This window comes from Grus americana, chromosome 1, assembly GCF_028858705.1.
Source record: "Grus americana isolate bGruAme1 chromosome 1, bGruAme1.mat, whole genome shotgun sequence".
Lineage (NCBI taxonomy): Eukaryota > Metazoa > Chordata > Aves > Gruiformes > Gruidae > Grus > Grus americana.
This window is the reverse complement of record NC_072852.1, coordinates 32,518,520-32,534,248: the sequence shown is the minus strand read 5'-3', so window position 1 is coordinate 32,534,248 and position 15,729 is coordinate 32,518,520. Positions and strand designations below refer to the sequence as shown.

Genomic DNA, 15,729 nt, shown 5'->3' with positions numbered 1-15,729 from the left:
AGAAACTCCAGAGGGAGCAGCCTGCAATACTTAATACATCTTTCTACAGTCAGTGAGGAGGGCAGTTACTCTACAGGCCTCCAGCCATAAAAATCAATTTTTGGACAAAGTTCACTAAGTACAGCCATGTAGAGGAGATAGCTGCTCTCACCAAACACAATCTGAAGTTACACTGGAGCAATGCTTTTGAGAACTGGGACATTTATTCAGATAATTAGTGGATCTAGCTACATAAGTACTACAACTCAAATTTGACAATGTTTCATATTTGAAAATATATTTCTTAGACAATTTAAACTTCTTCAGTTATTTAAATTCTCTTACACGGTTTGTTCATTCTTGACAGGTCCTCCAAATTGACTACTTATTTCAAGCTGGCAAGGTTCAAATGATGACACAACATAAGAAATACAGTGGAGAGGAGCATTAAGTTACTAAAATATTTTTTTAGTAACTGAAACAATTTTAGATTTTCAAACTGTCTCAAAATATATAATTTTCCATAATAAAGCAAAAGGACTCAAAATTCTTGCAAGACAGGAAATGTGAAGATTAAAATGGAGTAATTTAAAGAAAACTCCAAATAACTGCAGTAAAAATCCTGAAAGTGCTGACATAATTTCACAATACTGTACACTATGTACCTAATGCAGCTCTCAAAAATCTGTTATCTGTCAGGAAAACGTAAATTGAGGTAACACTGAACTGCAGTAATGCCTAGCATAGTATGAATAATCTATTTATTTTTTTGTTGTTTGGAAACAAGTATTTTGCAAAAAAAAGTTTATGCTAGAATACAGACTGTTAATCCCTCATGGCACATTTTATTATGAATATTTTAGTGAATATTTTTAAATTGTCAATTCAGAAAAATCAAGACTTGTAAACACTAGATACTCAGGCCTGTTAAGGGTGTTAGAATACATTATCACAAAGGTCTAACCTTAACTGTTATTTTTAATTAAAGATAAGCTTTCTGCATGCAAATTCGTACTAAAGATATTACTTCAATAGCTCAGTTATTATTTCTTATATTTTATTTTAGGATCTTCATACAATTTATTTTTACTCCTTCTCCCACTTCACTGACAAGCTTCTCCCATTCAGTGCTTTGTAACCTTTCCATCTACTTGACCAGCTAGAAAAACACAGAAAGAAAAATAGAGCAATAGATGAGCAGTAGACATTAAAAGATCTTTAAAGAGTGTAAATTATTTAGGAGAAACAACAGAAATGAAAAATATTTGTATACCTCTATATTTCCCACATCTTTGTATCTAAATTATCTATAATTTTTTAAAATACTGAAATATGTGTACACTTGTAGGATAAAGAAGGAGAACAGAGATCAAGAAGGGGTTTCTTAAGTCACAGTCTGGAAAAAAGTATCATTTACCTTAAAAGTTATGACACTATTGAAAGCTGCATTTAAAAAAACAACCAAACAAAAAACAAACACAAAAACCCAAACCAAACCCAACTGGATTTAATTGTATTTTAACTTTTATTTTAAAGTTCAAATTCTTACCAATTCTCTCTTAGTCTTCCACCCAGAAGCAGACTCACACTAATTTAATAGTTACATGACCAGATGGCCCATAAGGGCACATCTGCTTTTAGTCCTGGGATTCTGTACAGGATCTGCTTGGGTTTCTGAGAGTAAAACTAAGCAATGCAACTTAAGTTTGGAAGTCATGTGTTTTAGTTATCCTCCAAGAAGTGTTAATTTAAAGAACTGGTTTTCTTACATAGTTTCTATGTTTTAACCTCAGTTAATATCTCTGAAAAAAAAAAAATTCTTTGTGCAGAAAAATATGGTCCCTTCATTACCATCTTTGGCCTTGTCTTCTCTAAATTTATCTCTGTACCCCTCTCACAATAATATCATAACAGAGCACGTACCTTTTTTTTGAGGCACTACTCAATATTTTCTGGTCATTATGAATGCCCCAATGCCAGAGTCGAAGTATTGCCTACAAAGTTGGCGAGGTCTCTTGTGTCCTGTTGAACCAGCCTGAAAGAATCTCTTGAGTAAAACAGATGCAGACTAATTAGAGGTGAAAGGGTAGAAGCTTTGGTAGGCTTTTGATGAAGTCTGATGATATGAAATTGATGAGAATTGGAAGTATATATCCAAGGTCAAATGAGATTAAAAAATGGTTCAGAAATGGTCTCATTTCAGGAATAGGACAGGCTGATATACACTGAGAATTATCAAACATGTACAGCAACCGCTGACCCAAAGGACACTTTATAGGCCTACAAAAGCAAGAAGTACCTTTTATGGCTGGTAAAGACAGCCAGGAAGGAAAAAAAGAGAGACTGGAAGAGAGACACAGAAAGAACACGAAAGTCAGGGAGGTCTTCTGATCCGTTATTGATTGGGTTTTCAATCTTCCAGTGGTACTCAGAAGCAAGAAACTATCTTACATTTACAGAAATATTGTGGTTTCAAGATTACATATCTCTCTCTCACACACATGCAAAGTGAAAAGCGTGCTGTTCACAGCAAAGAGATTTAAAAAAATCTGCAAATTTTCTTGCAGGAAAAACATTTGGCACCTATCCCTCCCTTACAGGCATAACGTTCATTACAGAAGAATCTCTGTGTAAGACTTGTCTTGAGTGGAAAACAGAACCATATACATTGAACGCATTGCCAATTCTTGTTTATCTGAAATCTACAGGTCTACATACTATACCAGAACTCATATGTAATATAGCATGGGTTAAAAATGAAAGACATTGACTATTTAAAAAATGTATTTTAGAAATCTCATTTTGTATCTCAAGAAATGCAAAGAACTAAGAATATTTCATTTAAAAAAAATAAAAAACTTGTATATTAGAAAAAAGTCTGTGGTCTGCTGCTAGACTTATTTTTCATCTTAACCTTCAAATGATAAGCACCTCTGACTAGTTTCCTTTCCTATGTATCCTTAGAGAAGAAGGAGCAATGAAGGAAAGGGCTGAGATTACTGGTCATAGGACAAAAATATGAAACAAAAATATGAAACAACGAACAGCTCCTATACCTTCCAGCAAAAAGCTGCACATTAGTTACCTGTCCAACTTTCCATTCACAGACAGTATCTGTGTTGCTGGGACTAAATTTCTCATTTTGTTTTGCAAATCATATTTCAGAAAGTAAAGTTATGAAAACCCTAGTAAAGCTAAAATGCCATGTTAAAGTTTGATCTGACCTGCTTGCAGAGGCACATGTGACACAGGCAGCAGAGGAGGAGTTAGTGTACACCACTAGTGCTCCTTCTGATCACAAAAAGGAGCAAGAGATACTACATCTGCTTCTTTTCTGTGCCTGCTGAGCCTCTTAATTGCAAACAGGCCAGATTCCTTAACCAAAGGAAAAAAGAGCCACGTGGACAACCATCCTGAGATCAGGCATAAGCCTTATTCTCCTCTGAAAACAGTAGGGGTAGGTAGGAATTGTCAGGTACTATACATACAGCATTGTGTTGGGAGCAGTGCAGAGCATGAGGAATAAATACAGCTTCCACTTTGCTACTCTTAACACTTCTGTAAGCTTCAGGAAGTTATCTTCAGTTTAGTCAGGAGCAAGCGAGGCTCAGAAAACACAAGCAATTCAGACCCTAGTGAGTGGACTGGTATTTTTTCCTAGAGATAGCACAGCAAATTATTGTTCAGGATTTGAAGACTGTAGCAAAGTAATGATTAAAGGCCACTCAATGGAGCAATTACTATTATTTTCAGCAGTAAATGACCTTCCATGCATTTGGTGCCTTCCTCTGGTGTTACGATGTGCTTCTAATATAGGGGAACTATTGACAGCATGATTTTTGGGGGGCAAAGGGGAAGGGAGAAGTTAGTTACAACCCACTACTTGCCTTTATTCTTTCTATCTTAAGCACAGATCTAGATTTGTTAGCCCATTACATCCCCAGCTTCTTCAAAATAAATCCATACATTCCAGATACCTCTTCATGTACTACCGATTTGTAACACTGATAACATGAACATCTTGTTTCAGAGATCAACATGTAGCTCAATCAATAACGCACAAATGATTCTGCTGTCAAAGATTTAGAATATGATTTTCTTGAAATAAATAGTACAAAATTAAAATGAAATGTTACACTGTATCAGTCACTTAAATATTCATATGCATTTAGACATAATACACTCCTGTTGCAAAACACTAGAAAAATATTCAGATAATTAAGGGTTATCTATACTCCTCTGCAAAAGGACATCAGCCTTCAACAAAGGCTGAAGCCCTCCAGATATTAAAATGCACGTTTGCTGCCTTTATTACATCCATTATATTTTATGGATGCATAAATCTGTCCAGATCATCCTGTAATATTATGTCTGTTCATTACATTTACTAAATCTTCTACAAATTTATAATAAAATCAAGAAGTTGCATCTTCTTTTCTTCTTTTATTACAGACAGTAATAAAAAAATTGTGACTTAAACCAATTTGTCCCTCTCGATGTTGAACTTTGTCCTTTATATCTTGCTGTAATCCATTCCAGTGGTCTTTTCCTAACTGATTTTGTAAGCTTATCTTTTGTGTCATACAGTATCACAAGTTTTTATGAAATCTCTCTTATGTCCTTTGGTTCAGTTTCTTCGTTTATTACTACACACTCCTAAATATGTGAGCATGAGCTTACATGCTGGCAGATCATTCTATAAAAAATTTCGCATTTCCAAGTCAGAATTCCACATGACAGATCCAGAGAAAAAAGATGTATTCTGGGATTTCATTACAAAAGGCTTCAGTAGAATGCTGCAGTCTCTCTCAGTACTATGTTTCTTTGCTCATTTCTCACGTTAACATGCTCCATAAAATATTTAGTGAAATTAGACTTTAAACAAATAAGTATAATGCTTCCCAACAGTATCTTAATATTTTATAAAGTATTGAATCAAGGTGATGCTACGGCTTTTGTACATTCCCAATACCAATTCCTAAAGTCACAGCAGAAGGGGGGGGGGGGTTGCAGAAAACACACAGCCAGACTTCTTCAAGGTGCACTACAAAAAGCCAAGAGGCAGTAAGTAGTCATTAGAGCAAGTTAGAGCAAGGAAAAGTTCAATCAGACTTAAATGAAAAATTCTCCAAGGAGAGCAGTTAAGGACATACTAAGTTGCCCATGGAGGCTATAGAATCTCTACCCTTGGAGATTTTTAAAACTGAATGGGAAAAAGCCCTGAATAATCTGCTCTGACTCTAATGTGTGCCTTGCTTTGAACAGGAAGCTGGACTGGATGCCTTCCAGGCTCACCAGCAGACCTTATTTTATTATTCTACTAACTGTATATCTTGAAGAGTCTTTAAAGATCAAATTATATATTTGCCATACAGAGTAGCTGAAATAAGTAAAAGCATGTGTGTATGTTTCACCTAAGCTTCCACTGAGGCATTTTATGGGGGGAAAGTTCTTTGTAAAACTATATAAACTTCACCATCTTTCAAACTTCAGGACAACTTAGGTCACAACTGCAAGTTGTGTGGACTCATGTAAAAAAATTCTTCAGTTGGAGCTTAAAAAATTTATTTAATATTGGTCAACTTAAGCATTTGCTTTATTCTGTCAGATTTGTAAAAGTAGTTTATGGTAACCTTTACTGTTTCACTACCTCTCCCCTATCCCCCCCTCCATGCTTCTTTATAAAACAAACTTATGCACAAGCTGGTGTTAATGTATTAAGTGGGAGAAAACTAGATAGAATCTCGTAGTTGTTCTGTAATTAAAGCAGGATCAGCTACAGGGAGTACCGTAAACCATTGGGAAACTGAACTAAAATAAGAAAATAGCATTTGTGTTAAAGGGAGTGCCTTATCTTGGCTTTTGGTTCTACTTCTATTTAACGACAGACTTGTAACAGAAGATGTTTGATTGTACCAATGTAAAAGTACATAACTGACTCCACCAATGTTTAAAATAGTTTAAATCGCTCCTCTTACTGATCCAGAAAATGGGTACTTCCCAAGTTTCAAGTAAGTTTTGAGTAGTGAAGTGTTTCCAAGCTCAGGAAAGCTTTCCTACTACCGGAGTTGGCCCAAGTATTTGAAAAGAACATCCAGTATGTGGTTTTCTTTCCCAGTTTGTACACTCAACAGCATAGTATTTTTAATGAAAACTCTTGAACTACAAGCACTCCTAAAAGCTAGCTTTGAAAGACAGAAAAGGTGCAGTCATGCATCTCTGGAAAGCAAAGCTTTGAGATCATTTGGGCATACTGAGAGAACTCGGACACAAACTGAAACACAGGAGGTTCCCTCTAAACATCAGGAAACATTTTTGTACTGTGAGGGTGACCGAGCACTGGCACAGGTTGCCCAGAGAGGCTGTGGAGTCTCCACTCTTGGAGATATTCAAAAGCCATCTGGATATGGTCCTGGGCAACCAGCTCTAGGCAGCCCTGCCTGAGCAGGGGGGGTTGGACCAGATGACCTCCAGAGGTCCATTCCAACCTCAACCCTTTTGTGATCCTGTAAGCATGCATTTTGTTACAAGAGTCAAAACATTTGGAAATAAATATAGCTAACTGAAAAGGTATTTTAATGGTGCATATAAGTACTTTATTCTGATAAAAGAATTCTGGATGGTAACAGCAAGGTATGTTAACTTGATTTTCAAAAGATCTTTACTGAGAGTTTTAAATTTTTCGCGTTTCAATATCAAGAAGCAACAGTAACAAAATATTTCTCCTAAAGCTGTCCACTTTATACTAGCAGTAATATATTTAAAAATGGACAAAAATAGTGAGAATGAGTACAACATTTTCAAAGGAGGAATAATAATTCTAACTTAAGAGAATTGCAAAAAAAGACCAGCTGAAAGCAGCAGTGAAATTCATAGGCTGAAGTTCCACAAACGTTTCTGCAGCAGCTCACTGACCTCCTATTCTTCCTCATTTCTACTTTTTACTGCCTTCTCTGCTCCTTGTTAGCACTTATGCACCACTCTCTTTGTGCTTGCACACGTTTGAGTAGACGTACAGATAGGCAGATGAGGTAAATTAAAAAAAGAATTAAAATTGCCTATCAAAAATTGTGTTCCTCTAACTGGATCAATTCCCATTGATTAAACAACTATGCTGTTAAATTAATTGAGGTATCCAAGCACCTAAAATGAGGTAGAATAAATCTATGTCTTAATAATTGTGGTTGCTGCCTTCTATGTTTCACAGTTTTAATGGGATATTAGTGAATGCGTGAACAGAAAGGAACAAAAACAGGGCACTCTCACATATTCCCACGATCTTTCACTATTGCTTCTCTTGCAAGAAGTTGAAAGCTCAGAAAGCTTTCAAAGACAGAGAAAAAATTTTTTTAAAAAAGGTTTAATATTTATTTTCCTTTCTTACTTTACCTTCTCTCCCCTTTTAACATTACATTAATAAAAAGTTATACAATGTCTGTTTGTGGCATCCATAGTTGTATTCATGATTACTGCAGGAACTGACTCAAATTTGCAATAATACATGTAGTATAAAAGTGATATTCCTAAGTCATGACCAAAAGTTCTTGTGAAAAGACTCTATTCATCCGTAACTGAGGATTATATATTTTCATTACATGCCATCCTTTTTTAGCATATTGAAAAAACAAATTGCAAGAGACCTAAATAAGGAACCTCTGAAGAAAGAGGTCCATTTAATTTAACCAATTTACATACGAGGAAATCAGAGATTGTAAAGTGAGAAAAAAAGCTGGGCAAAACTTAACATTTTATACAAACACTACAATTATCCTAGAAACTATACACTTACTGCATTTAGGCAGGCTTTAGTAGAAATAGAGTGGCTGAGATCCCTAAATAAGTTACAACTACTTCTGTTTAAAACTCTGTTTAGCTCTAATTGAATTTATGAAACAGTTTATTATCACTAAATAAAAGCTTTGGGATGTATTTTTAACACAAATAAATTCATGCTTTTCCACAAACAAAACTAGCAGTGTTCCCTTTCTATAGCCTTCCATTTTCCAATCCATTAAAATTGTCTCTGATTTCTAGAGGGAATTTCTGTCATTTAAAAATACTTACATTTACATTCTTGAATAAGAAAACCTTTTCGTCCTCTCTTTAATGATGTGAAGAAACTATTCATTAGTGAAATATGCTTCTCTTTTCCAGATGATTTCTCCTATCAAGTTTCTAAAATTTAACTAGATGATATGCCAGTCCTGTTAGAACGAGGACATTTTTCACAATAAAAGTTTTACAAGATATAATGTAAATTTGAAAAATTGTACTTCTGTTATTATTATAAATAATTCCTCTGATTCTTACCAATTAAAAGTTTTCTTTCTTCAGTCTGTTTATCTTACAGCAAACAGCTGTAAGACATGGTGTGAAACTTTTTTTGTCTTTTTTTTCCACCTCTGTCAGTAGGTCTTTTTATTAATAAAGGAAAGCAAGATAGGAACATGAACAGTTGCTATATAAACAATGCTGACAATAGCTATGTTGCTGACTTCATACCACTTAGAATACTTTCAAACTTGACAATGTTTAAATGACTACTCTTCACACTTTTAAAAATATACCATTTAAAAAGCATTATTTTAGAAACACACATGCAACTCAGCCAAAACAAAACTGAAAATACTGTTCTAAAACGCTGAACTGAGGAGACACTGATTTCATGAGTAACCTTGCCATTAGCACCTGCTGGGACTGAGACACTTTGAGCAGAACAGATCAGCTAATGGCTGGCTCAGTGGATGACAGGAGAGCAGCAGATGTTGTTAATCTTGACTTTTGCAAGGCTTTTGACACTGTCTCCCCTAAAATCCCCATAGACAAACTGATGAAGTACAGACTAGAGAAACGGACAGTGAGATGGGCTGAAATCTGGCCAAACTGCCGGGCTCAAAGGGTTGTGATCAGCATGGAGTCCAGCTGCAGGGCAGTCACTGCTGATGTATCCCAGGGATACTGGGACCACTACCATTTAACCATTAATGACCTGGATGATGGGACAGAACACACCCTCAGCAAGTTTGCTGATGACACAAACTGGGAGGAGTGGCTGATACACCAGCTGGTTGCACTGGCATTCAGAGGGACCTTGAAAAGCTGAGTAATAAACCAACAGGAATCTCATAAAGTTCAGCAAAAGGAAATACAAAGTCCTGCACCTAGGGAGGAATAACCCCACGCACCAGTACAGGATGGGGGATGACCAGCTGGAAAGCAGCAGAAAAGTACCTGGGGGTCCTGGTGGACTTCAAGGAGACCGTGAGCCAGCAGTGTACCCTTGCAACAAGCAAGGTCAATAGCATCTTGGGCTGCATTAGGAAAAACATTGCCAGCAGGTCAAGCGAGATGATCCTTCCCCTCTGCTCAGCACTGGTGAGACATGTCTGGAGTGCTGTGTCCACTTGTGGGCTCCCCAGTACAAGCATAAGCATCCTGGAGTGAGTCCAGTGAAGGACTGCAAAGACGATTAAGGGATTGGAGCATCTGACATATGTGGTGAGACTGAAAGAGCTGGGACTGTAGTCTGGAGAAGAGAAGGCTCAGGGAGATCTTATCTATGTGTATAAATACCTGATTGGGGCAGGGGTAAACAACACTTCTCAGTGGTGCCCCGTGACACAGCAAGAGGCAATGGGCATAAATTACAACAGATGAAATTCCATCTGAACAAGAGAAAGCACTTTTCTACTGTAAGAGTGGTCCAGCACTTGAACCGGTTGTCCGAACAGCAAGCTGCTCTAGTTGACCCTGCTTTGAGCAGGGGGGTGTTGGACTAGACGATCTCCAGGCACTCCTTCCAACCCCAGGCGTTCTATGGTTTTTTGAGGAAGATACAAAAGGAGAGCAACTACATCTGAGTAATATGGGCCATGGACTTAATGTCAGCTGTTTTCTCTGCACAGACCAAGCGTTCAATAAGATAAAATAGCTCCTTTGCACATCAATTGCCTATATCTGACTGCATTTTATGAAAGTCAGTTGTTTATTAGACTTAGGAAACGCCTCATTGTACAGATACAACAAAACAAATTCTTTTTCTCTCCCATACATTTCCTGATGCCCAAACCTCTAGGTCTAACCAGTGTGAAAACTACCTAACATAGAGATTAAGACAATGTATTTGTTTTCACCAATCAAATCACTTTATTGTCTATTACAATGTCCATCTGTATCAGCAAACATCCACTACTTTAATGGATTTCTTTGCCTCCTCTCCAGCCAGAACTCAAGCGGTAAAGCTAGTTTAACCAAAACATGCTAATGGGAAATCATCCTTCTCCTTTCACGACTGTTCTCTCGCATCAATGTATTGACAGTTTTGTTTTACAACTGTAGAAAAAATGAGAGGAATCAAGAGAACGTCACAGAGAAAAGCTAGAACATCTCACTCATGAGGAGCAGGCACCTGTGCACTGACCCAATTAGACATTCAAACACTTGTCACTTTGGAGCTGGCTGGTTGTCACTCATCCAAGTAGCCCCAGGGGACCTATTGTATGGTGGCATTCCCTAACAGGAGAACAGAAGCTATGGAGGCAATGAGGGCACAGTGATAGGGTGCCAGGATCCTGGTGAGCGAGAGCAGCCAGCAGCAAAGCCAAAGAACTTCAGAGCTTCCTTAACTAGGTTACCATCCAAACGGCCTTTCAGAGTCTTCAATGGTTATCTTTTTTTCAGAGCAGTCTAGTTTGAAAACCTTACAGTAACAGTCCTCTTTATCCAAAGCTACATTTAACTCTTGAGTGACTAACACAAGAACCGTTTCAGAAGAGATCTCTGAAATACTAAAAAAAAAAAAAAAAAAAAAAAAAATCTTCATTGCAGGGATAGAATGCACTAAATGTTACTTTTAGCAACACCGCCGACACGTAATTAAAAAATCAAAACATTTCAGTGCCCATCTCATCCCTTCTCTGTTTTAAGCATATTATTGATGCTTTCAGATGTTCTGTCTGTTTGAACACATGAGGGATAAAACACTGCGCAGCCTACGCACTACAAAAGATAGAAAAGGTCTGTTCTAGTAGACTGTGTACAATACTGTATTCAAGACCCCCAAATCAGATTTTTCATTAAAAAAACCCAGATATTAAAACACAGATGACTATTCAGCAGCTACTACTGACTTCAAGTAAGGCTATCTCTGTCCTTATGCTGAAAGATTTATGCAATTCAAATATAAAAGAGCAGGGAAGAGTTGGGGGAGGATTGAAACAAAGAAAAATCAAAGCTTACTTCAAAACTTCCAAAACAGGCATTTAACCTTAGGACCTAAACCATGAGAATAAAGAATTTAGAATGTCCCTATCACCAAATCTGTGGTCTATACTAGAAAAACAACAACTTCTAGTTTTTTGGTACAAAAATATCTTGAGTTCCTTCTAAGTCTCACTTTTTTACTAGTTGACTTGTCCCGACATCTGTTCTTTCCAGCAAGGAACATCAGCGATGATTAAGCCTACCTTCAATTATGCGAAGCTATTAAATACTTTTAGCTGCTTTTCCAGTTAACATTTGATATGAGCCCTTTAGTTAAAAGCTGAGCTGACATTTTAAAAATCATATTAATCACAAACTGTTAACTCAGACAAACATGGAAATACAGGTAAACACAGAACACATTATATGACTAGCCTGATAGTACTTAATAGAAACTGAATAGAAAGATAGAAACTTAACAGATAGAAATGTAGGGGTTTTTTTACCCCAGTTAACATGGGGAATTAAAATTTAGAGGGAATAAAATCATCTTACCTTTATACAAATAGCTTCAGAGCAAGATAGGCTATCTCTTTACTTTTCCTTCTTTCTTATCAGCTGTATGACAGGTCTTTATGTTACTGCCTTGCCTGAAAAAATAATATACAATCTGAAATGTTTACAGAGGCCAATAATTACCTTCACTGTTAAAACTACAACGAATACATCAGATATGTCTTGATATAGCTGTAGTGCTAAATACAGTTGAGTCAAGTGGAATGGTATTTTAATAGGAATTAGTTCATATATGTATGAAGAAAAAATAAGAAGGATTAAGAACAAAAGAAGCTCCCTAGGTTTCAAAATCATATTTTGCATTTAGGTCTCCAAAATAACATAGCTAGTCACATCAGATCAGACCAGACCGCCCCTATAGTTATCCAGGTTTGCTCCATCATCAGTGGAAAACAGTCAGTGCTTCACAAAACTTGAACAAGCCAGTAGGGAAGCCTAACCAGATCTTTCAAAGTTCAGTAACCTAACTTAAGGCCCACCAGGTACCTCTGTCTCCTCAGGACCAAACGCTACATCAGTGCTTTCTGGGATACAGATGTCCAAGCTTCTGAAAAGACTGGAAGAAGTCACAGTAGCTGGCAGCAAGCCTCTACTGCAGGAAAAGTCTTTGGTCACAGCACTTGCCCAGAAAGAGAGAGATCTGGGGTTATAGTCAATTTGTAAACTGTCTGATCTCCCACTCTTTAGGAGAATATCCTAAATTCTAGTTGAGGGATGAGACAGACAACCCCCTGCCCTCCACACACTCCTCAACCCCCGCAACTGAAAACACAATACAAAGAAAGAGGAAAGACCAGGAGAGTTTGTTTTGAATTCAGCTGCTATCTTCTTCATTTATTTACAAGAATTATGCACCCAGTTCCTCGCTTCTTATTCTTTGTTACTTGAACATTTTAAACAGATTTGAGGTTTTGTTGAGGATAAGATTGCTTTTTTCCCCATGGTAATGCATGTGTGGAGTTGAACTTTCAAGTCAGCAAGACGCAAGTAGGATTATGAATTTTGAAAGTAAGCTTCAAAAAATTTCTAACTGAGGATTCCCCTTACAGTCTTTTAATGTTATAGTACGTGTTGCTCATCTGCACACTCAGCTATGCTTGCCACTGCATGTAGTCCTTATTTCAGTGAACTGGGGATGAAGTGAAGCTAACAGCAACAGATTAGCATTACTGCAGCACCTGTTATTTTATATACTGTGCACAAAAGCATAATTACTTTCCTAGAGATAAAATGTAAAGTTCATCATTTACTCATAATTGTCGATTAGCACTATTTTGTAAGGTAAAACAGCAGAGACTACAAAATCTCAATTTACAACAATGATACAGTAAGATCAGCTTAATTTCCCATCAAATTGATAACAATTGTACAATTTCTTTCAGTATACCTTTAAAAGCCTTTACATTGTTAAATTGGTCTGCCAATTGGCAAAACCCTAACTGTCGACCAGAGCTTTCTTGTAGCCATTTCTTCCAGTAAGAAGAGCTCTTTATCATGCTCTTTCCAATCAACTTGTTGCTTTTACATAATAAAGCACTGGAAATAATTCGTTATCATTGTAACTTTGGGAGTTTGGCATATATACTTTATTTCACTGGGATGAAATTCACTTCAGTAATTCACTTCATTGCCTTCATCTTTATTCAGGCACTCAAATCCCTTCCTACCCCCCGCCTCTACAGTCAGCTGGAACAGCTGCCTGCAAACCAGCATGACCTCGATGAGCCAAAGTCAACGCAGAACTTGCATTCAGAATTCCTACATGCATGCAACTCCTAATTGACCAAAACACTCAAGTATGACAACGATCACACATATTCCATTATATAAAGGTAACGGCTACATCTACCCTGCCATTCATGCTGCCTCCTGCCTGGTTCGGTCCCCCAACTCACTGCTTCCAAGACAAAACCAGAGCACGGTCTGGAGAACACTCCAGCGCAAGGGTCCCTTCCAAAGGGCAGTATGGGTAAGACTGCGTAAATTTGGATTCTCTGCTCTAGACAGTCACACAATTCTCCCATACATCCTCAGTTGCACAACTCCACCTGCCTCCATGTGACACTCCAGACAGAGCACACACCATGGACCTACAGCGTTAGGCTGCAAAATCCTATCTTTGATAGGCTGCAGTGCAGCTCTCACTGTTTCAGATACCCTGAACTAAAAACACTAGCTGCATATTAGAGCTGCAGGAACACCACAGTACTCTGATGAAACTCAGATTACGGCCAGTCTATTTTATGAGAGACTAATTTTCTAAAATATTAAAACGTAGAGGCAGACCAGGCCTTGCCAACTAGCCTACCTTGATAACAGAAATTTGTCCCTGTCTTGCTGTTATTACCAGTAAAACACAGCTGTAGCCTCAAGGGCTATGTTTAAAAGTTAGGCATGATCTTAAACCCAGGGATGGCTTGTGTAAGACCTCACATACGGCAGAAAACTAGAGCTCTGTTCACAGAGTCCCCAGACTTCTAACACTCATTAAAAGGAGGGAAAACTTTACCGCTTCGTTCCCCTTACTCTTCTGAAGTAAACATGGTTATGTAATAATATATATGATTTGGGACGTACTATAATGAATTACAATTTTCAGTGTTTTATTGGGAGAAAAGAAACTGTACTAATGTCAAACGGTTTTCAATTGCTGAGTAAGAAATAGTCAGAATATCAGTCTCTTTGGATGCCTGGACTACACGCATGCTGCTCCAAAAATAAATATTTGCTATAGTTCTTCTTGACATATGCAGCTTTACCATATTTACAGTCCATGATCAGATTCTTTTGCTGTCACATTATTTATTTTCTCTGATAGTCTCTTAGGAGGGAGCTTGAAACTCCAAGGAAGTCATACCCATGAGGTGTTCTGTGAGACATGTACAGAAGAGCACCTAAACATCCAAAAAATCAACTCAGATGGAATGAAGAAGAAACAATCTCAAATTTACTTTTTTTTTTTGCTGTCTGATAGCTGCCATAAAAGTTTGCATTTTTATTCACAAAACTAAGTGCATGAAGAGGATACTTTGAATGGCTTGGTGGCATGATCTCACAGAAGTCAACAGGTAAAGTCCCATGTATTTCATTCTAGCCAGGATCATGTCCAAACATGTAAATTAATAACCAGATATCTGGTTTCCAAAGTGAGAGGAGCATTTGTACCCTTACAGGAAAATCATTAGATAGCACAAATTAAAACAAAATATAAAAATAAATAAATCAAGATGGGCAAAAAAGATGGTTTAAAAAAGTCTATAGATTTGATTAAACATGTTTTAAAATTTATTAGATGTATTTGGGGTCTTGTAATTTCTGATTTTCTGTGTATGAGTTTGGCCACTAGCATATTGTGGAAATGTAAAGCACACTCTACTTTTCCACACCTGACATTATGCTTACTGTGTATTTATTAATTTAAATATCTAAAGAACTAAAATTTCATTGTCGCTTTACAAACCTTTCTACTAATAGTGTTGATAGACGTCAGGGAAGTAACATTTAGAATGAAAAATACATAGATTGCAATACATTACTATGCAAAAAGTTCAAATGTAAAAAATTCAAAATACAAAATTTCCATTTTTATTCTATAATCTGACTGGCCAAATGGTTTTATATAAAATATATTTGAAATATTCATTAAAAGGTTAAGACATTTTAATGTTCTTAATGTAAACCTACAAAACAATAGAATGAGACAATATGCAGCTTTCTCCTAAAATTAATATCTATATACACACATAGATATAATTCAGTTTCCTTTTACTTTACAATGCTGTAGAAAGTTATTTAATGCAAAACATTTTCAGGAAACCTGGATAGGTATTTGCTTTGTAACGTATAAAATTTATTTAGTGTATTTAAGCCTGGTTTTATGCAATCCAGTACTGCAGAGCTCCATTATTCACCCTCATGTCATTTCTTCTTTCAGAACTAAGGAGTGATGAGGAGCCCCCAGAAGAGAGAAAC

At 36.8% G+C, this 15,729-nt stretch overlaps 1 protein-coding gene across 18 annotated transcripts in view; it reads right to left on the bottom strand.

Moving 5' to 3' along the window:
• Nucleotides 1-15,729, bottom strand: part of NRCAM (neuronal cell adhesion molecule) — a 165,172-nt gene that overhangs the window by 100,644 nt on the left and 48,799 nt on the right. For 16 of the 18 annotated variants that reach the window (XM_054809938.1, XM_054810971.1, XM_054811062.1 and 13 more), the window contains exon 2: nt 11,737-11,831. The exons of the other annotated variants lie outside the window; for them this stretch is intronic. The gene's annotated coding sequence lies outside the window, so the exon portion shown is untranslated. The remainder of the gene's footprint in view (nt 1-11,736; nt 11,832-15,729) is intronic. 18 annotated transcript variants of the gene reach the window in all.